This window comes from Halichoerus grypus, chromosome 8, assembly GCF_964656455.1.
Source record: "Halichoerus grypus chromosome 8, mHalGry1.hap1.1, whole genome shotgun sequence".
In the NCBI taxonomy this organism is placed as follows: Eukaryota; Metazoa; Chordata; class Mammalia; order Carnivora; family Phocidae; genus Halichoerus; species Halichoerus grypus.
The window spans coordinates 101959084-101980483 of record NC_135719.1 but is presented as its reverse complement, the minus strand read 5'-3'; the positions used below and the strand labels follow the sequence as shown (position 1 = coordinate 101980483).

General features: G+C 37.0%; 1 protein-coding gene and 1 pseudogene across 3 annotated transcripts in view; one reads left to right on the top strand and one right to left on the bottom strand.

The window, feature by feature from the left end:
- MDGA2 (MAM domain containing glycosylphosphatidylinositol anchor 2) overlaps positions 1-21400 on the top strand; it is a 797037-nt gene that overhangs the window by 368529 nt on the left and 407108 nt on the right. The gene's annotated exons all lie outside the window — the stretch shown is intronic.
- On the bottom strand, positions 5866-6336 carry LOC118522209 (large ribosomal subunit protein uL24 pseudogene; annotated as a pseudogene).

Sequence of the window (21400 nt, the reverse complement as noted above, 5' to 3'; positions counted from 1 at the left end):
TTCAGTAAGCTCACTGCCTAGTGCAGGTCTTTAGATGATTGGACCAAAATTTGGGGCCCAGTCTGAGACTTCACTGGCGATCTCGGATGCTTGGCAAGTCTTGAGTCTGTCGCTAGGCTCCTGGTCAATTTGTGAGGGAAACTGGTCTCTGTGAGTACACAGAGGACCTCTAGGGGGCAGTGTTTCCTAACACCACTGCCAGGCTTACAGTATCCGTTCTGGCTTGATCAAACAAAATATCTTCCAAGAGTCATATTTTCATTATTACTACTATTATTTTGCATATTAAATTCACTCCCTGTTATCGCAGCTACTTCTCTGGTTTTCCACGTTCATTCTTCTAGCTATGTAGATTTTAAGCATGAGCTGGTTTTCTTTCCCTTCTCTATCCTTTACTGCCTTCTATAGCTTTGAGTGTTCCTTCTCTAACTCTGCTTGTCCCCCTTTGCTAGCTACTGCCTGCAATTCTCCTGCCTCTTTTTCTTCCTCTTCACTTCATCTCTGGGCTTCTCACTTTATCACACAGCGGCACAAATACAGAGAAATTACTTACTTAGGTTACTTAGGTTGAGGTTCATAGTTATCAGCATTTCCAAGAAAACTGGGGTGATAGGATTGTCAGCATGCTCAGGGCTATCTAATTCTTGGTGCCCAAACATTCAAGAATGGTGCATGAACAATTTAGCCTTCTTGAGCTTTGAATTCATCTTCGTCCAATTCCTGCTGTGTTTCTTGCTCCTCTCATTTCTGTTGGAGAAACATTTCATAGTTCTGGCAGATTAGGTCCAAGTAATCTATATACTTTGCCATAATTGATAACACTTAATTTCCACTAATTAATATTAATCCTGTTTTCTGCAGTTAAGTAGATTTCTTCTCTGAAACCCCTCTCTGCTTAGTATTGCCCAATCAAAGGAATAGGAATTAGTCATTGGGTATAATGTGTTTTATAATTGCTCACAATTGTTCACCCCACACGTATTTATGGAGCATCTCTACTAGCTAGTCAGAGCAAGGTTGTAAAGATGGTCTCACTGTGTAAATAGGTATCTAAGTCTAGCTTCCTTGAAAAATGTAAATCCATCTTGTTCATTGTGTATCCTCATTGCATATCATTTTCACTGTTTTTCTTCTATCCTAGGGTCTTAGTTCAAGTTCCCTAAAAGCAATTCCTGAGGTGAGGTGTGGTGTATAAGTGATTTGTTAAGGAAGTGCTGATAGGGGAGAATGGTAAACAAAGGAGTGGGGAAGCAGGGTGGGGAAGAAGAGAAAGCAACATCAGCCCTGTGACATCAGGCATAGACCCTTTGTGAGTAGCTTCACCCTGACCCTGAAGGGGAGCTCTGCATGTAAGTTACAACTCCGTCTTCCTGGCCCTTGTGGCTTTTGGTCTGGCTATGTACCCTGCACACAGTGATCTAAACCTGGTAAATATTTATTTGTTAGATAAATGAATGGAAAATAGACATGCTAGGGAATATCAAGGAGCTTAGACTCTAATCAGAGGTTAAGATAAGGAGGAGTGTGGTCAAAGCTGTAAGAGGGGTACAAATAAATACTGGGTTCTGAGGAAGAACAGGTATCTTACCATTTTTTTTTTCATATAACGATAATATTTTTAAAAAGCTCTTAAGGTATACTTGTCAGTCTCCGAGATACAGTGTAGAATCCAGAATGAAAACTAGGATATGTAAACTGGACTTTGCCTCAGGGCCTCCAAATTAGAGGGCACAAATCTTCTAATTATTTGAAGGAATAGAGATATTTTTTAAATGTTTACATTATGTGGACCTTCTTTCAGCACATGTACTCCTTTAAATGAGCTTAACCTGCAGCTAGCAATAGGATAATGTCAATAATACCCTTCTGGGGACTACATTGTACATCCTAAAACTGCTATGATGCTGTGCCTAAGTTGCTAGGTATGGCTCTGCGGGCCTCTTCTCTGTTCTAAACAAATGGAAGAGGATTTCACAGTGTATCATGCTTCCGTGCCATTGCTTGTCCTATTACCTCTGCCTGGAATGAGCTTCTACTATTCTTAATTTGGTTCTTTCTCACTCATCATGCAAGGCCTAATCTCATATGTTTTCTTAGATGTGACACCAAAAGCACAAGCAAGAACAACAGCAACAACAAAATAGATAAATGGGACTACATCAAAATTAGAAACATTTGTGTTGCAAATAAGATCAAGAAAGTGAAATGACAACCCACAGAGTGGGAGAAAATTTTTACAAATCGTATATATGATAAGGAACTTGTATACAGAGTATATAAGTAGCTCTTCAAGGGGTGGCTCAGTCAGTTAAGCTTCTGACTCTTGGTTTTGGCTCGGGTCATGATCCCGTGCGGGGCTCGATCTCAGGACCCTGAGATCAAAAGTCCATCGCTAAACCAACTGTGCCACCTAGGGCCCCTGACACAGATGTTCTTGAAGCATTACTTATAACATCCCCCAAATGGAAACAACCAAAATTTCCTTAACAGAGGAATGGTTAAAATATAGTATATCCATACAATGGAAAGTTATTCAGCAATAAAATAGTAATAAAATACTACATGCCTCAACAGCATGAACTTTAAAAATTCTATGTTAAGTAAAGAACTCAGTCACAAAAGACCACATAGTGTATACTTCCATTTATATGCAATAGCAAATCCATAGAGACAGAAAGCTGATTAGAGGGGTGCTCAGGGCTGGTGGGGTCGGAGTGGAAGGCAGTGGTGCGGGGGAAGATGATGAGTGACAGCTAGTGGCTACTGGGTTTCTTTTAGAGGGACGAAAATGTTCTAAAATTTGATTTTGGTGATGGTTACACAGCCATGTGAATATATTAAACATTGAATTGCAAGTTTTAAATGAGTGGATTGTAGAGTATGTGAATTATTCCTCAAAAATATCTTAATAGAGCTCTTAAAAACAAAGCCCTGAACCTAACGGTATCTTCTAGAAAAAGATTTCCTGAGAGGCGCCTGGCTATCTCAGTCCATTGAGCATGGGACTCCTGATCTCGGGGTTGTGGGCTCGAGCCCCACGTTGGGTGTAGAGATTACTTAAAAATAAAATCTTAAAAAAAAGAAAGAAAAAAAGATTTTCTGAAACCTCAATTCGAGCTCATTACCCTTTTTCGGTTGCTGGTGCATATATTTGTGTTAACAGCCATATCGCATTAAAAATCCCCATATGGCTGGCTTTATCACTAAACCAAATTCCTCAGAAATGGGTTCCCCTCCTCTTCCTTTTCTTCCTTCTCCTCCGTCTACTATTGCTATGTTGCCAGCGCCCTAGTGTAGTTTCTCAGGTATAGGAAGCAAACAACTGAGTTTAACTGTATTATTTCTTACATTCATATAGTCTTTTGAAGCTATTTCATAATACTAACACCAAGTTTAAAATGCTTGTAGACAGGAAGAATCCCTTCCTAAACGTTAGAAAACGCTATGTGCAATACTCTTTTTTCTTTCTTTCTTTTTTTTAATGGGGGAACGTTTTGCCTTGAAGTTGTGTATGATAAAGACAAATTGCAAGAGCATATAATCAATATTTGCATACAAAAAGCACAGCGTGTACTGGGCCATTAATATGACTTTATGAAGGACAAATCAGATCAGACTCATTTTTCTTTCTTCTCATAATATACACCTTATAAATTTAAAAAACCTTATGATTATTTTATCTTTTGTTAAAGGACCATTAAGCTTTTCAAACATTGTTAATTTGCTCTGACTTTTCCTCGTCTCAGTGTACTTCAGCAAAAGAAGCAGATTGAGCCACTAAAACCCTGCTACTCAGATATTATTATATGATTTTACTAAAAGACTTCATTGTCATCCTAGTTTCATTAATAACACCAGAATATAATTTGATGGGAGATTTGAAGACAGCTTTAAGTAACAATTATTAATTGGTTTTATATTCAAAATTATGTTTGGAGAATATAAAGGTCCCTTACCTCAGTGATTTTCAAGATTTTTTGACATGAACTGTTTCTTAGCCAAAATCTTATTCAAAATCCAGTATATAAATCATGTAAGAACAGAGTTGCTCTGCTAATTAGGGGTTGAAAAAGAGGGTCAAGAGACCCAACCTCTAGCCACAGTTGTCCCCTAGGGCACCTCCAAAGATTGCTTACGGCTCCTTAGAGTAAAAATCAGTGCCTTAGTTCGGTGGAAAGTAGGTCTGTGCATCTCCTTGCACCTGGGGAATTATATTTTTTATAGTAACTAATTACCTTGAACTAAGCCAAGTTAATGGCATTTTGCTAACTGATTAGCAAACACTGGAACCTACTCATATGCATATTGTTTTATATAGACTTTTTAATAGAAAGGTGTTAATAGGTAACTCTATGATAACACACTGGAGTGATGGAAACAGCTGTGAAATGGGTTGCATATGATTTGTTACTAGCAGTATTTAAAGTGCCAATTTTTGCAAATGGTTCACTTGAAAAAAAAAGAAAATTCAAGGTTATTTCTGTTAAAATTATTTTTATTCCTTTTGCTTTCCTTCATTGAAAGCCATAATTGGAGAACAGAGAAAGAAGCAGAGTAAACGCTAGCATGGGAATTGCTTATAAGCTGAATATGACTTTGAGAGTGGGGGAAGGAGGGAACATTGTCCATCCTCTTCTTTTATTTTTGTTTTTTTGGGTTTTGTTTTTTGTTTTTTGTTTGTTTTGTTTTTTTGTTTTATCCAAATTCTCATTTTTTTTCTTTAAATGTATATATTTTTAATTTTATTATGTTATGTTAGTCACCATTCATTATATCATTAGCTTTTGATGTAGTGTTCCATGATTCATTGTTTGCGTATAACACCCAGTGCTCCATGCAGTACGTGCCCTCTTTAATACCCATCACCAGGCTAACCCATCCCCCCACCGACCTCCCCTCTAAAACCCTCAGTTTGTTTCTCAGAGTCCATAGTCTCTCATGGTTCGTCTCCCCCTCCGATTTTCCCCCCTTCATTTTTCCCTTCGTACTATCTTCTTTTTTTTAACATATAATGATAGACATTGGGGAGGGTATGTGCTATGGTGAGCACTGTGAATTGTGTAAGACTGTTGAATCACAGACCTGTACCTCTGAAACATCCACTTCTTATCTTCCTCTTCATCCCAGTCTCTCTGTCTCTCTCTCTCTCCTTTCTCTTCTGGATCACATACTTGGTTATCTATGTAGGTCTGCCATTCACCCACAATGGAATCTTCAACAAGACTTTTAGCTTTCATTTCAGGTTTCTTGTCTAAGCAATTTATAATCGTGTCACCTTCCTCCTGGGGCTGTGTGAGAACTATATCATACAGTCCTTGGAAAGCACCTAGCATAGTGTATAGCTTGTTAGGATTCATTGAATAATAATGATTCATCTTCTACTTAGCCATTTCCTTTCCCTTTTTCCTCCCTTACTTCCTTAAATTTCACTTTAACAGTTCTTATATTTCTTATATACTTCATACTTACTGAAGAAAAAAAATGCTAGGCATTTTTGTTTGGCTTTTCAAAGTTTTGGTTTGGGTTTTAATTTGTAAAGAGAAAAACACACAATTATGTGCATAATTTATAAGAGAAGAACAAAGCATCATTACTCATGAATGTCTAGATTATAAAAACTGGGAGAGCACAAAATCGCAAAATATCAACACAAATTAACGGACAGTGATTTTTAGTATGCTGTGACTCACTAAGTGTGAGGTTCTAGATTAAACAGTGTTTGTAGGAGTCTGTTACTCTTAATGGAGAAATAAAATTATTTCAGAAATCCAGGGGAAAATAATGAACAAATATTTGCTTGGGGGGGAGTTATTTATAAGCAAAATTTTATTAATAGTTATTTATAATTTCAATAATTTTTTCATTTTAACAGTTTTTATTTAAAGCATATATAAGATTACTTTTTTCCTGCGTCTTCTCAATTGTTTCTTCCTTATAATTGTCCTTTTCCTTTCCTTCTTGAGGAGATTTGGCTTTACGTTCAAGGATCTTTTCGTGGTCTTTGTCCAGTTTTAGTCTAGGGATACCCACCTTGCTAGAGTGAATGCCCACACGGTCAATGGTGCCATCCGTCTGCTCTCTATCTCTCCTCGTTCAATGTAGAGGACATTTTCTTCCTGTGAACCTGGATGACCTTGCCAATTTGCTGACATTTGTAGTATCCTCACACAATCTTTACTACATCCTCCTTTTGGATGGGCTTGGATCAAATGTTTCCTCTCTCCACTCTTTGTAAAGAGGGGGAGACATAATCTTACTGCGAATGTGGGAAGGTACATTGAAATGCCTTTTATAGTTCTTGTTCCCATCAGAAGTCACAAAGGGACTGAACTTCATTTTGGATACTGGCACTTCAGCGATGGTGGCAAAAGGAAGAGCAATTTTAATAAGTTTTAAAGAATTATCTTCTAACATTAGTGGTGTTGCTCTTTCTAGAGGGAGAAAGTAACGGCCTCTTCAGCCTCTGTGATTTGTCCAGAATCAGAAGGTTGTGGAGCCGGCCACGGGGCTGGGGTGGGAATTCCGACTTTATCATTCCTGTTGCCACCTGGTGCCTCTTTACAGGGTGGTGCTCCCAGGGTCTTTTCAAATTGCAGGTACTGCATTTTTCCAGGTTCTCCTTGTACTCATTTCTCATCCTGTTCTATAGATGGACTCTTTGTCAAAAGGCCTAGAACCACATTTTAGACTTATTAAATTTCATCCATTATTTTCTTTTTTAACGACACAAGCTTTTAGATAGTGAGCCCACAGACTTCCTCACACAATTTCCTGTGCTTTTGTAGGTCTTTTCTTTTCAAAATTGGTGGGGAGGGGGCAGGGGAGGACAGAATTACATTGGCTATTTCTAAGTGCATTTAAAAGATTAAAAATAAAAGGAAGGAAGGAATTCAGAGGTGACGCCGTTGCTAATATCAGTGGAGTGAGGATTGAAAGGGGGGTTGAGCCAAGCCTTTGGGAGAAGGAGAAGGTGAGTGGTGTAGATATTGAGATTTGGAACCATTTTAAGTTCCTCTCTCGGATAGTGAGGATATCCAAGCTTGGACTGGCTTCTGTCAGAGATATGCCTTCACTTCTAAAGTGAGGAATCCCACACAGGAAAGAAAATGGCCAAGTATGACAGAAGAGGAGGAGTCACCTCCTTATCTCAAAAAGGCTCTAATCCTGCTAAGTATAGATTTTCTCCACACTATTATGGTAGCAGAAGTCACTTGAGTAAACAAACCTCCGTGGTTTTAAAAATCAAATCAAGTAACGTATCTTCCCTAGATATCTCTATTATTTTGAGTGTATATTCACACACAAACTATCACATACACACATATGTGCAATCTGTCCCACACGTAATTAAATATATACTAATTTACTAATTTGTAGTTTTAAATATGTATATAATTTGTAGTTTTCTTGCCTTGATGATCATCCCCCTCTAAAATATTTAAGTAGTTTGGTGTTTTTCCATCACTAGATTTTGTCCTAAAAACACTGTCAAAAAAACTTCATCAGGTCTCACTTCTCATCCTGGGCCATCTTGTCATTTGAGTGACACATAAAAGAAGAATAGATGTAAAATAGTATCATAATTCCCTTTCCCCATTAACATTAATCTATATGCTTTGAATATTATTTGACTTTTTTTTTTAATTTTGTACTTCCTCGACCTGTTAAATTATAGCAACTAAAGCTCTTTTCTCTCTGCTTTTCTAAATGGCATATGCTCATATTACCAACATGAATATTAATGCTTTTCTGCTCAGTTATGCCTCTTTAACATGACTGGTGTTCTCTAGTTTATGTAACCACTTAGTCTGTTCTATCAGGAAAAAACCAGGATTGCATATACATGTGATAGAAAATTCTCGTCCTCTGGAAAGAGAGTAGAAAAAAAATTACACTGCCTTTTTTTAGAGCACGAATAACCTCAGTATAGTGTTTAAGTGTCTAATATTGCTTAATGGAAAAATCCATGGTACAGTTCAAACTAAATGAAATAATGATGTAACTTAGGGTGCTCCTTCAAACAGCATCTTAAGTAGATACTTATGCACTTCTGAGTTCAACCCCACAGCAGCCACGCAGCCTCAGAGCTTGTTATGGAATTTCATATTCCTTTAATGGAGATGGCCACATGCCGGGCTTTTACTTTTCCAACTGTGGCGGTAATAGTTAGTAATCAAGTCATAATGTAATAATCACAACTACAGGGAAATGTTAGCTGATGTAATAAGTTGCAAGGCGAAAAAATATTAGTGTTTTTCCAGACCTTATTCTATCTGTCTTTTTGTTGTGTGTTGAAAGTATCTAGGCTTATAGGTGAAAACAGCCCCTCAAAAGTGCCTACACAGATAAGGCTCTATCACATGCATAATCCTAGTGATTTTTTTTTTCCCATTTGTGTACTCACAAAGAGTCACACACTTGGGAATTTTATGTTGAAATCTGAAAAGCGTGCTCTGAGCAAGAGCCAGAGCATTCCTAATTCTCAAGTCCCTCGTATATTTAACTGATATTTTAATGAAACAAGCATCAATAAAATATTTATATTCTGTATCTTGCAATTATCCGACTTCTTCCAAAAAGTGCTTCAATATTCATAAAAAATGCTATTTGCTGCTTAGAAAGAGCTATTACTACTGCTTCTTATATTCTGGTCCCCAAAATTATCTCAATGAAGGTACAAAGTCCTCTAATTAGAAATGTTCTTCTTCTTCTTTTTTTTTTTTTTTTTTTAGAAATGTTCTTTATACAGTCATTCTGTAAAAACTATCTGGTCCATTCTTTTCATTTTTTGGATAAGGAAACTGGCCCCTGGGAAGTTAACTAACAATCTCTGTGTTCTTTACTTGCAGAATGATACTAATGAATATGGTTAATGATGATAATGGATCACCTCAAATGGCCTATAGCTTCTCTCCTACAAGAACAAATATATGATATAACCTAGCTGGAGAAAATGTTCCTGTAAGAGTCATGAAATCCTACTATATGTAGTTCTAGGCACTAGAAATTTTAGGTTGAGATTTGAATAATTAACCGGATCACAATGGAAGTATCGGGAAAGGGTAAGAGCAGAAGATTAGCCCCTCAGGCAGAAGAAAGTCTTGTTCAAAAGCCAGTTGGTAAGAGTTTGGCACCTTCTGAGAACCAGAATTTGGTCACTATAGAAGGGGACATTGCAATGTCAGAGCCTGAAGAGCAAATTGTGAAGAGCTTGGGGAAATCCTTTTTAAGGACTTTGGTCTTCACTCTAGCCCTCACTGAAATATTTTAATGAAGCTATTGACAGAATCTGACTTTAATTTTAGAAAGATTATTCTAGCTTCATGCTGAAGAATGATTAAGCATGGGGACGCAGGGGATTGTGGCGGTTTCCTAGGCCAGAGATGATGGTAGCCTGGAATAAGGTAGTGGCAGTAGAGATGAATACATTTGAGACCTATTTGGAAGTATAACCTATTGATTTTAGTGATTAAGTAAGTATAAGGGGTGAAAAGCTGAACAACATTAAATAAGTTTAGGGTTTCAGGTTTGAACACTGGGTGGATGGAGTACAAGTGAGATAGAGATCACAGGTGTAATAAACATAGTGGATTTAAGAAAGGGCTTGGGAGTTCGGTAGGCGTGGGTTTGGGTTTCAGCTTTATCCCCAGCATTATTTGGGCTAGTTATTTAGTCTGTGTAAACCTCTCTTGTTTGCTCACGTTTAAAATGAGGATAATAGGGGCTCAGTCAGTTGAGCATCCGACTCTTGATTTTGGCTCAGGTCATGATGTCAGCGTCGTGAGATCGGCCTGAGTCAGGCTCTGTATCAGGCCTGCACTGGGCTCTGCACTCAATGTGCAGTCTGCTTAAGATTCTCTCTCTCTCCCTCTGTCCCTCCCCCACTCACTCTCTCTCTCAAATAAATAAATAAATAAAATAAAAGAATAACAGGAGTACCTCCCCCCATGTGGTTGTGAGGATTAAATGAGGTAATATATATAATAACCACATCAGTGCTTAGCAATAGTGTTTGCTACTAATAACATTAGTTGCAATAATATTAGTAAAGATTTTTGGAGGCTGAGGATTATGATTTCTGTATACTTTATGTGGAAGGTATTGTGATTTGTGGCTTTCTTTTTAAAGGCTTGGAAAGTACCCGATTAGAAAATACTGAACTTCTGTGCTGTTGGGAACTCGGGCTCATTAGTTTACTCTGTATTAACATGGAAAGCTTCTGAAGTGAGAAAAGATTATACTGACATCACTGATCCTCACAGTAGCATTGCGATTTTTCTAGGACTTTCCAGAGATTTGCCCAGCCAGTTTTTTTTTTTTTTTGAACGACTTATCATATCATAAATCAGCCAGTTTAAAGAGGATGTAATTCCCCAAACAAAATCAAACACTGGCTTCCACAGTAATATCAAGTTCATGCCCTGCATTTAGTCTTTCCTCCATGAACTTGAAAGAAGATAATAACATACCAACTACCATGAGTAGAAATACAGCAACCAATAAAAAAAAGTGTACAGTTATTTAGATGGATGTTTAAAATATGGATTTTACTATCATGAAGATAGGTATAAGCTTAAATCTTGATTAGCTGTCATAATAGATGCTTGAGCCAGCACTTAATGGCTTGTGAAAGATGATTGTTAAACACACACGTTATTAAAAATTAAATATGATCTTATGATTAAATAAGTTATATTAAAACCAAAGGTAATAAATATTCAAAATTAATCACTTCTTTATTATTTTACTATGTCTTATTATCAACATTCTTGACATTATTTATTTCTGGTATATCTATGTGGTAGAGATATTTCTTCCTAACTCTGCATTCAGCATCATTATATTGGTAATTTGGTAATTAATTGGTAATCAACTCTGTTGGAAGTATTTACACCACAGAAATTGGCTTTTTGTTTTATTTTGTTTGTTTTTGTTTGGAGAACTGGTTGTTAAACATTTGCTAGCACACCACTGAACAAAGATAACTACTTGCAGATATAATCTGAAAGATATTGACTAGGGGCAAGACAAGGAAAAGCACTAATCAGGAAGAAAAAATTGAAAAATTCTTGGAGCTCCCTTAGAAAGTAAAACTTGGGATGTAGAAAACTTAGTTAAGTCCTGTGCTGTAGATAAGATGGAGAATATATTGGACATCGAACATTTTTCAAAAGGTGCCCTCTTTCAGCATTGCCAGCAGAAGCAAATTTTATTATGTTCAAAAAGCTTTAAAAAATGTTGAAAACTACAGTTAAGCCATTTATTTTTACTTACTTGGAAGAAAGAATTATGAAGACATGATAATTTGCAATGATTTGAAAACAGAGAAGTGAAGATTTCTTGGTGAAGTAATTTTCAGCAAGACATGAGTTTTTAGTGAGCGCTATAGAGATGAGGCTCAGAAGTACAAATATAGGGGAGGTGCTCAGAAATAGGACCTCTCTACTCCTTGGAAATAGTTTTGGTTATTAAATTATTCTCCAAGGACATCTTGACTTAAAGAGCTTGTTTCTTAATTTTCTTCTTAGGTTCAAGGAATGGTAAAAATGGTAAATTCTGTGAAATAAGTACTTTGAGTATCACCACTTTAGATAAATCTGTGACAAAATGGAACATGACTTTGAGAGCTATGTAATGCCACAGAGGCAGGCTGGCTTAGTCACAAGTTAGTGCTTCTTAGGGTTTTTGAACTCAGGGTCGTATTGTTATTTTTCCTTGTGAAAGAGAAAAAGAGACACCATGACCAATGACAAAGCATAAAACTTAGGATAAGGTAAATCATTGTCAGATGTAATGTAAGGATGGCTTAAAACATAGGCTGTGAGTGGATATCCAGATAATTACAAGGCAAATGTGAATGTTTTTGCTGTGTTGTGATCACTGCAATGACATGAGGTCTGGGAGTTGGACTAAGAGGGTCTGATACAGTTTCAGTGAATTTGTTGGAGCTTTCTAGCTCCTTTGCCCATGATGACAATCATAGTGATAGTCCTAAATATAGAGCACCGTCAGTCATTCTACTGTAGGAGTTTTTTTAATGAGTACCTCACTGAAACACTAAAAACTAGTAGTAAATCAGAGATCTTTCTAATACAAAGGAAGACCTCTCATAAGAAATTATAAATCAATTATGTTTTGAGAGGGGCTTGAAAAATACTGTTCCATACCACTATTTAACCGTGCCTGCCAGAATATTTTTCTTTAGCGCTTACCACAATGAGATTATAACACTGAAGGTGAAAAAGTAAACTTTGTAATTTGAATCTACATACCTCAATAAATCTCGGTGCTTTAAGTTCTAAGATTTGAGGCTACGGAGTGTCAATTCTCTACAATTCCACTTACTGGGATTTAAGGCAGTTGAAGGTATCTGAGTAGCTGGGATGTCACCAGGAGGATGCAGCCTGGCTGGTGGGCAGGCAGGTGCCACACAGGGAGGGAATACCCTGGCGAATTTGCCTCTATCCAGGGTCTGCCCCACAGACTTCCTGGTAGGCCCTAAAACTTGAACTTTCCAGTAAACTTGGGAGGTTGACTCATGACAACAAAAACCACAATAATTTTAAGTTTATAAGCAGAATGATTATTTGTTTGCTTGTTTATTTGTTTATTATGAGAAATGCAGCTGCTAAGGAGGTAGTTTCATTCTTTGACTAGAATATTCTTCCCTTGTTAGAAAGTTGTAAGGAAAGCTAAATTTTAATCCAGCCAAATTCAACCTAAAATGGCATTAGGTTTCAAAAATCTATTCTGTTCATGTGTGTGAGTGAAGTCTCAAGATACCAGGTACTGTCAGGACAGATATTAGCACCTTTTCATCCTATCTTTCCTGGTCATTGCTTGAACAGGGATGGCCGTTTTCATCTTTTGACTCTACTTTGTTCCCCTGTTCAACGTCTGTCCCTCAGATTGTTGGTCAGAGGTGGGGTTGTGCAAGCAAATTCACAGGGCAAGCAAGGAAAATATTAGAATTTCCATTTGTGCTTATCTTCATTATTTACATAATATATAATGATAATAAAAATGGTATATAGTGAAAAGTGTATATTGGTCACTGTTCTAAGGGCTTTAAATTCATTAGCTCATTTGATCTTTAGAATAGCTTTGTGAGGAGACATACAGATGAAGTCCAGATTAGTCACCTGATTTGTCCAGAATAGAGGAGCTGAGATTCAAATCCAGGTTGTCTGGCTCCATATCCTATGCTCTTAATCATTACACCATGCCACTTTTCCAAGGTAATCCCTAGGTATAATTTATAGATGAATAAATCCATATATGTTAGTGAATACGATTTATTGATAGGGCCATACAAGTGAACCATTCTATAAATCTCAGACTCTTCTTTCTGATTTGGGAGATTTTTCTCACATGCCTTTGACTCTACCATGCTCTGATCTGCTTGTTGTGTGCTGGTCTTATAATCGAAATGCCTGTGGGTAATCACAGCTCACTGCTCACACCCATCCCCATGTGTGTCCATGTTCTTGAAGTGATTTTCTGGCATCATCTTTAATAATCCTAAGGTCACTCCAGCAACATTTACTGTCACCAGATTTAATGAATGATTCTTCTTTATAACTAATTCAAAGACCAGAAAATTCTCCCGTCAGCTTGTTTAATGTGGAAAAAAATTTCTCTGCAGGAGTTTGAAGGATGGCACTATCCTCATAAGTTGTGTGTTTAGTTTACTCTCATTTATCTCCGTCACACAGGTAAACTCATAAGACAAGGAGGCCTCATTCGAGGAGAGAGGTTAGTTTCTTTCATCTGAGCATGGCAAGTACCCAGATGCTTGAACATATGCAACAGACCAAGAGTAATTCAGAAAATAACATCAAGTGTAAGGGGGGAAAACCTTTTTCTGAAGTGAGATTCTTCCTAAAGGTATTTTTGCTGCTGTACTTGGCATCTTGTTAATAAAAATATTACTTGGGCTATTTTAGTTCTCGTCTCCATACTTACGTGATGTAGCACTGTGACTTAGGCCATCTGTTTTTAACATCTTATATCATTCTTTGCCACTTTTAGCAGATGAATCTTCCAAACAGCAGTTCATGAAACTTAATCCTTTCTTCCTTATTGCATCACCTTTTTCTTTGTTAAAATCTTCTGGATATCCCCGAGCTAACTCTATATTCCACTCTTTTTTTTTTTTTTTTTTTAAGATTTTATTTATTTATTTGACAGAGAGAGAGAGGGCACAGCAGGGGGAACAGCAGAGGGAGAGGGAGAAGCAGGTTCCCCGCTGAGCAGGGAGCCTGATGCGGGGCTTGATCCCAGGACCGTGGGATTGTGACCTGAGCTGAAGGCAGACGCTTGACTGACTGAGCCACCCAGGCGCCCCTCTGTATTCCACGCTTGACCATGTGTGTTGAGATTAAAACAAGGGATAGTTAGTAAGGTGGAGACCATATAGTTGTAAAATATCTTAGCTAAATATCATTTTGTCCATTCCAATTTGACTATTTCACTTTGTTTTGTTTAAATCATGAACTTAGAATTTTAATGAACTTGAAGAATATGGTAAGTAGAAGGCATCAATAATATGCTACAGGTTTCGAGAGCTGATGATTGATTTGTCCTTTTAACTATGTTTCTCCAAACCCTCTTAAGCCTACATGGCTTTCACTGTCATTTCTATGTGATATGACATTGAAGTAATTTGCTTTTGCTTAACTTTTATGCCATTCTTGTCTGTATTATTAACTCAGTGGGCTAGAATGCTAATAACTTTAAATAGCCCATTGGTTGTCATAGTAACTGATATTAAAGCTAAATATAAGTCTGTCTCTTGGATTTCACATTTAAACCATTGCTGGGATTTGCATTCTTTAGGAATTGATGGACTGATGATAAGACTTTGTACAAAGGGGGCCTTGAAAATTTAGGTTTGAATTAGGAGTTGATTCAGTGACATCTGTTTTCAGCCCTCAGTTTATGATTTGTTCAGACAGTCCAGTTCCATCAGATATATGTTCACAGAACCCTAAGAAGGATGCTTATCTAAATATTATAGGGGTTATATAGACAAAAGTTTTACTTTCCTAAATTGTTGCTATTCACTGGGGTATTTTCCATGCTGGTTTTCTTTTACTTACCAGTGTGATGATTTTTATAATGTTCCTGAATTGTTTTTAAAATTATACTCTGAGAAGGGGCACCTGGTTGGCACAGTCGGTTAAGCATCTGACTCTTGGTTTCAGCTCAGGTCATGATCTCAGGGTCATGAGATCAAGCCCCACATAGGGCTCGGCATTCAGCACGAATCTGCTTGAGACTCTCTCTCCCTCTGCCCCCCCCATATTCTCTCTCTCTCAAATAAATAAAAATAAATCTTTAAAAAAATAAAATAATAAAATAACATTACAGCCTGAGCACTGAGAAAAGAGAAGTCACATTCAAGGAAGCCTTTTAGAGATGACCACTAGATACAACCTACGCTTGTCTTAGGTAACTTCTGTTCCTCCTATCTAGGGGCTTCGTAAAGATTTCACCTCTGGCTTAAAGCCTAACTGTCCTCTTTCACTTCTCTGTGTCACTTTAGTTCTAAGCAATCTCTGAGAGAAAGCTGACTAGATATTAATTTATGTTGCATTAATTTAAATAACTCATTATTCTCATCCTGACTGTGTAATCTTTCTTTCCAGGTAGTTCACACATAGCATTATGTTTTAGTCTGTGCTATCCTTTTTTTACCCCCTGAAATTAGCATTTTTTTTCCACCTAGCACCAGTCTGAGGCTGAATGAATTTTCTCCCTTGATCTCTGGAGATGCAGAGTTATTTTCTGTCTAAGTTCCCACCCCCAGCTTCCAGAAGAAAGAACACTCTGTTATCAGCAGCAGCTTATCTGTTGAATATGTATGAAGCATCCTAGATGTTGGACAGTCTTGTCAGTCTCTTATATAATAATTTGGTAGTGACATTGAGTCTTCTCCCTTCCCCCATTTTTCTTGAACTAGCCCCTTTTCTGTTCCGAATATGCAATATCCTGTTCTGCTCCTGGGTCCCTATCTACTCTCTCAGGTTCCTTAGTTGCCAGAATTCACTTTCCAGTGACAGCAAACCCTTATTTTTCTAAAACCGCAGTTTTTTTCCTCCAAGTTCCTACTTTATACACACACACACACACACACACACACACACACACACACACACACATACATCCATGTCTTTCAGTAGCAACATCTAGCATAGTGTTAAACATGTACCAATGGACTATTAATTCTGTGGGTTGTCAAATAATGTTACAAGGGAAAAGGGTTCTGTGTTCAAAAATGATTTAGAAAGGCTGAGTTAAACAAGGCAAACAGGTTTCCTCACCATGAATATTATGAATGTCTTAAGGGGGAAAGAACAAAAAAAGCATTTCTGAAACATGTCTACCTCATAAACATTTTAGAACCCTCATTTGTGAGATTTCATTTCTTTTCTTTTCTTTTTTTAATTTATTTCTTTTCTTTTCTTCTCTCTCTCTCTTTTTTTCCTTAGCAGCAATCTTCAAACAAGGGTCTGTGAGTAGAGAGATAGTTTTAAGGAAATCAACCTTAGTATTTTCAATTTCCCTAAAATTGCTATACTTGAGAGAGGATTGGGGGGATTTATTTTTATTTTTATTTTTTTTAAAGATTTTATTTATTTGAGAGAGGATGAGAGGAGAGAGAGAGAGCACATGAGAGGGGGGAGGGTCAGAGGGAGAAGCAGACTCCCTGCTGAGCAGGGAGCCCGATGTGGGACTCGATCCCGGAACTCCAGGATCATGACCTGAGCCGAAGGCAGTCGCTTAACCAACTGAGCCACCCAGGCGCCCAAGATTGGGGGGATTTAAATTGTCACCCCACCATCCATGATAATCACTTTTATCCTTTTACACAAGAAATAAAACAACAAAACAACACCAACACTTAGAGTTAACAGTCTTAATCTTATTATTGGTGCATCATCTCAGGGTGAAAAAAAACAAAACCAAGGCACCAAACAAATGGAAATTAGTTTTGGAGTTGAAAAGGTGGGTGACTTATGTTTAGTTAAAGATTCTTTCTCAGCTAAGATAGTTTCCAATTCTTTTTGCTTTCAACAAAATTAGAGATGAAGTTCTTAATGAAAATGACTTCTTAATGAAGTTGTCAGTAAACAGGTTATTGGAAATAATTTTCAATGATGTAACATGGCACTGTATGTTATTCTTCCCAAAGCTAGAATTTCAAAGAATTAAATTTCTTATATTCTTATTTATATGAGCACATTTCACAGATTTTAATTAGGAGAATGAAACATAGAAAAAAATGATGTTGAACCCTTAGTTTCATTCTAGCCATAGCGATGATTATTTAGTATACATGAATTAATTTGAAAAAAAAAGTAGCTTTACTCATTGGATTAAGAGATGCATTTCTAGTAAATACTTTTCAAAAAGTAACATATTTATATTTTTAGATCAATTATGTACTAATATAATTTTAGTGATGACTCAAAGTACTTTAATCTCAACCTCAAAAAATACACTCCATTTCTCCCACAGGTAATATGAAACATTAATCAGTAAATGACTTTCAAGCATATAAACATATTACCTCAAGATAAAATTCTCTGGAGAAAAGTGGAATGAAACATAATTCCTGGAGAAAAAGAAATGATCTAAAATGTCTGGCTATTATGAAGACCATGTTTTCATATTTTAATAGATGATATTGAGCATCAAATGCTTGTGTATTCCATGAATCCCCCCCTTTTATTTTCAATAAGTCACAGACATTTATTGAGCAAAAAGTGACAAAACTTTTTTCATCCCATCTGGAAGGATAGGTCTTGCTAAATGTACAATATCAAAGATGTTATTGTTAAAAGTGGTTGCTAAAAAAGGGAAAATAATGAAAACATAAATGTTCTCTTTTAGTTATGGGTGAATTTATTTAATATCAAAGTCAGAACTTTGGCAGATTTTAACTTTGGAGGCAGGCCAAAGTTCTCTTTTTTATGTTAAACAATTTGAAATTAATATATAATCCACATACCATAAAATTTACCCTTTTAACATGTAACAATTCAGTGGTTTTAATAGCTTCACAATCCATGGATCCCATTAAGTGAATGATATAATCATTTTATTTTCAAATCTCAATAGTTACAATACATCTTTGCAACTAAAGTTATGAGAATAATGTTAGAAGCTAACCTGAAAATATGTGAGGGGTACCTGGATTTTAGGAGACATGTCTTTTAGGAGATATGTGGGCAAAAATGTTTGAAGGACACAATTCTACTTAAGATTCTTTGGGAAGCATTGATCTGAGACTCCAGGTTCTTGTTCTGGTTCTTATTTTCCCATGTCCTTCCCCTCTTTTCAGGCAAAGTGGCTGTTTCTTGGTAGAGCTCCTGAAGAACTACAAAATGGATTGATTATGCAGTTTAGATCATAGGTAATAGATTTAGGGTTCAAGCGTAATGCTCAATTTTATTGAGCAACCCTATATATGAGGCACAGTTCTAGGCGCTGGACAAACCAGAAGTGAATGAAATGACACAAATCCCTGTTCTTAAGAATATATTGATAGGGGGACACAGACAATGCACAAATATATAAGTAAAATATAAGGGTAGGAGTTGTGGAGAGCTGGAAGAGGTCTATTTCAAGTGGCAATAAAATGTTTAGGGAAAGCCTCAGTGAAAAGCTGATATTTGAGCAAATACTTGAAGGAGGTATTGGGTCATGGCAAAACATTTTTGGAAGAGGACATAGCAAGGACAGCATCCCTGAGATGAGATCACACCAATTGTTAATGAGGAAAAGGTCAAAGTGGCTGGACTGGTGTGAGCTACAAGAGTGTAAGAGAGGAGATCTGAGAGACAAGGAGGGCAGGAGCACAGGGTCTTGTTGGCTGTTGAAAGGACGCTGCTTTTTATTCTCAGCTAGGAAGTTATTTGGCTTATTTTGAGCAGAGGAGTGTACATGCTGCCAGCCACAGTGTAAGTTATAACTAAATTTATTTTAAACCTGGGCTTTCTTAACCTACCACTATCCACACATATATCCTTTTCTCTCCCTATCTATACCTTTCTATCCCACTCCTATCTCCTTTATTTTTCTGTTCCTCCACCCTTTCTTTCTCTTTCCCTTTTTCACACATCTGTCAATATGTAACTAAATAATTTTTAAATTTTATTACACTTAATAAAAATTTTGTGTCATTTTCTCCCAAATTAAACAGCCAATGACCTTGAACCTAATCAAATATAATAGAGAAAGAAAATATTCTATTTAAAATCACAATTAAGTAGAATCACTTCTTCCCTTAATGGAGTGTCAGAATTTCCTTCTAGAGAAATGATCTTTGTGCAGCATATTATCTTCTTTAAGTGTGTAAAATGAGCACTTGAATGCCTGGTTTGGTTGGAAAGGAAAAAGCAAATAGATATAAATTGTTCTACTAGAGAAATGCGCTGAAATTTGCTAGTAAGGGAAACCAGAGAAAGGGAGGAGGAGAGTCAGGTGGTGAGGTAGAAGGAGAAAGCAATTAGAGAGAGAAGCGTCACTGAGCATCATGGGAGGGGAGGGCACTGTTGGTTAAGTGTCAGCTATTGATAAACTCCTGATTGGAATGGAGGGAAAGTAGATGAAAGATTTTTGGAGGTGCAAGTTTTAATATTTTATTTTCAGCTGTTTGCTTGATAATCCTACAATGTAATCCCTGCCTCTCCTTCCAGTTATTCCAAAATTCAGTAGTCTCCTACACATGCTCTAGATGAATCATTTTAACATCAAGTTAAAGGGAATGTATTATAGGTTGGTGTGGAGCACGGAGAAGAAAAATAGCCAGGGGAGTGCGATATTTGCGAGATCAGAGGTTCAGAAAAACCTAGAAATTTGAATTTAAAAAACCAGAAAGTTAAGATAACCCAAGCCTTGAATTTGTGGAAATCTGGAAGTGAGCATCAAACTTCCCATTAAACATAGATGGGGGAGGGAGGAGGCAGGGTAAGGGTCAATTTAATTTTACGTAAAACTCTCAATGGGCAGAATGACCTCAGCTATCATCTGGGCTATACATACAATATAGTACTTGCTTCCAGTAACACCTATTCTCCAATCTCATTTACCAGACAAGCAGGATTAACATGAGTGTAATGCTCAGACACAAGAATAGTGTCCTGGGAACTTTAGAATTGCATTGAATGAAACCAAGAAATGTGATAAGAGAAGGTATAACTAGCAGATGCCAAAATGAAAGCCATGCAACTGTGAAACTAAATTGCCATTTTTAAGTAACAAGGGAAAGAAAAATCCAGTTTCAGTGACATCTCATCTTGTGAAAATTGGAGAAGTCAACAAAAAGTGAACATTAAAAAGAGGAGAAAGGGGGTAGAGTCTGGAAAAATTCCTTGAAGAGAAGGTACTGCAAATACATTTTGAAAAGTTCCTGTAGATGATGCAGATATAGGCCAGATGGACAAAGCTAAGTGCTGACAACCTGGACCTGGACACATATATACACTCAATAAACACAAATCTGCTCATGTTATCCCCTTGCTTAACAGCACCTAGGGAAATATGTTCTGGCCTTTGCTGACAACTTTTCCTCCATCCCTCATGAATCTGTGGTACTCTGTGTTCCAATCAAACCCATTGCCAGGCTCTTCCTCTGACATACAGTTTTCCTTCACACTGCCATATTTTGGCTAAGATTTGGAACATAGTCTTCTTTGGCAATCTATAATATCTTTAATACTTTAGGTATTTCAACATTTTGAAATCTTTGTATGTTTTAATAATTTGGAAACTTCAATAGCTTCAATAATTTAATAATTTGGAAGGGTCACAGTATTTGAGTTAAACTTTTCCTCAACCACTTACTAGCTGAAGACCTACATCAAGTTACTCAACCTCTATAAATCCCTCAGTTTACCTAATCACAACCCCCCTCCTCAGTGGCTAATTCAGTTTTATATAATGTTGAGATAACTAAATGAGGTAATACATTTGAGGATCAGCTAGAACAGTACTGAGAAAATAGTGCCTACTAAATAAATGTTTGTTTTCTTAAACTTACTGAATCGCCATTTTTCTTTTCTTTTTTTTTTTTTTTTAATTTTTTGACAGAGAGACAGCGAGAGAGGGAACACAGACAGGGGGAGTGGGAGAGGGAGAAGCAGGCTTCCTGTGGAGCAGGGAGCCCGATGCAGGGCTCGATCCCAGGACCCTGGGATCATGACTAGAGCCAAAGGCAGACGCTTAATGACTGAGCCACCCAGGCACCCCTGAATCGCCATTTTTCAAAGATGATATATAAATGACCAACAAATATATGAAAAAATGCCTTATACCTCCAATCATTAGAGAAAGTCAAATCAAAACCATCACATCACACCGGTCAGAATGGTGAAAATTAATAATTCAGGAA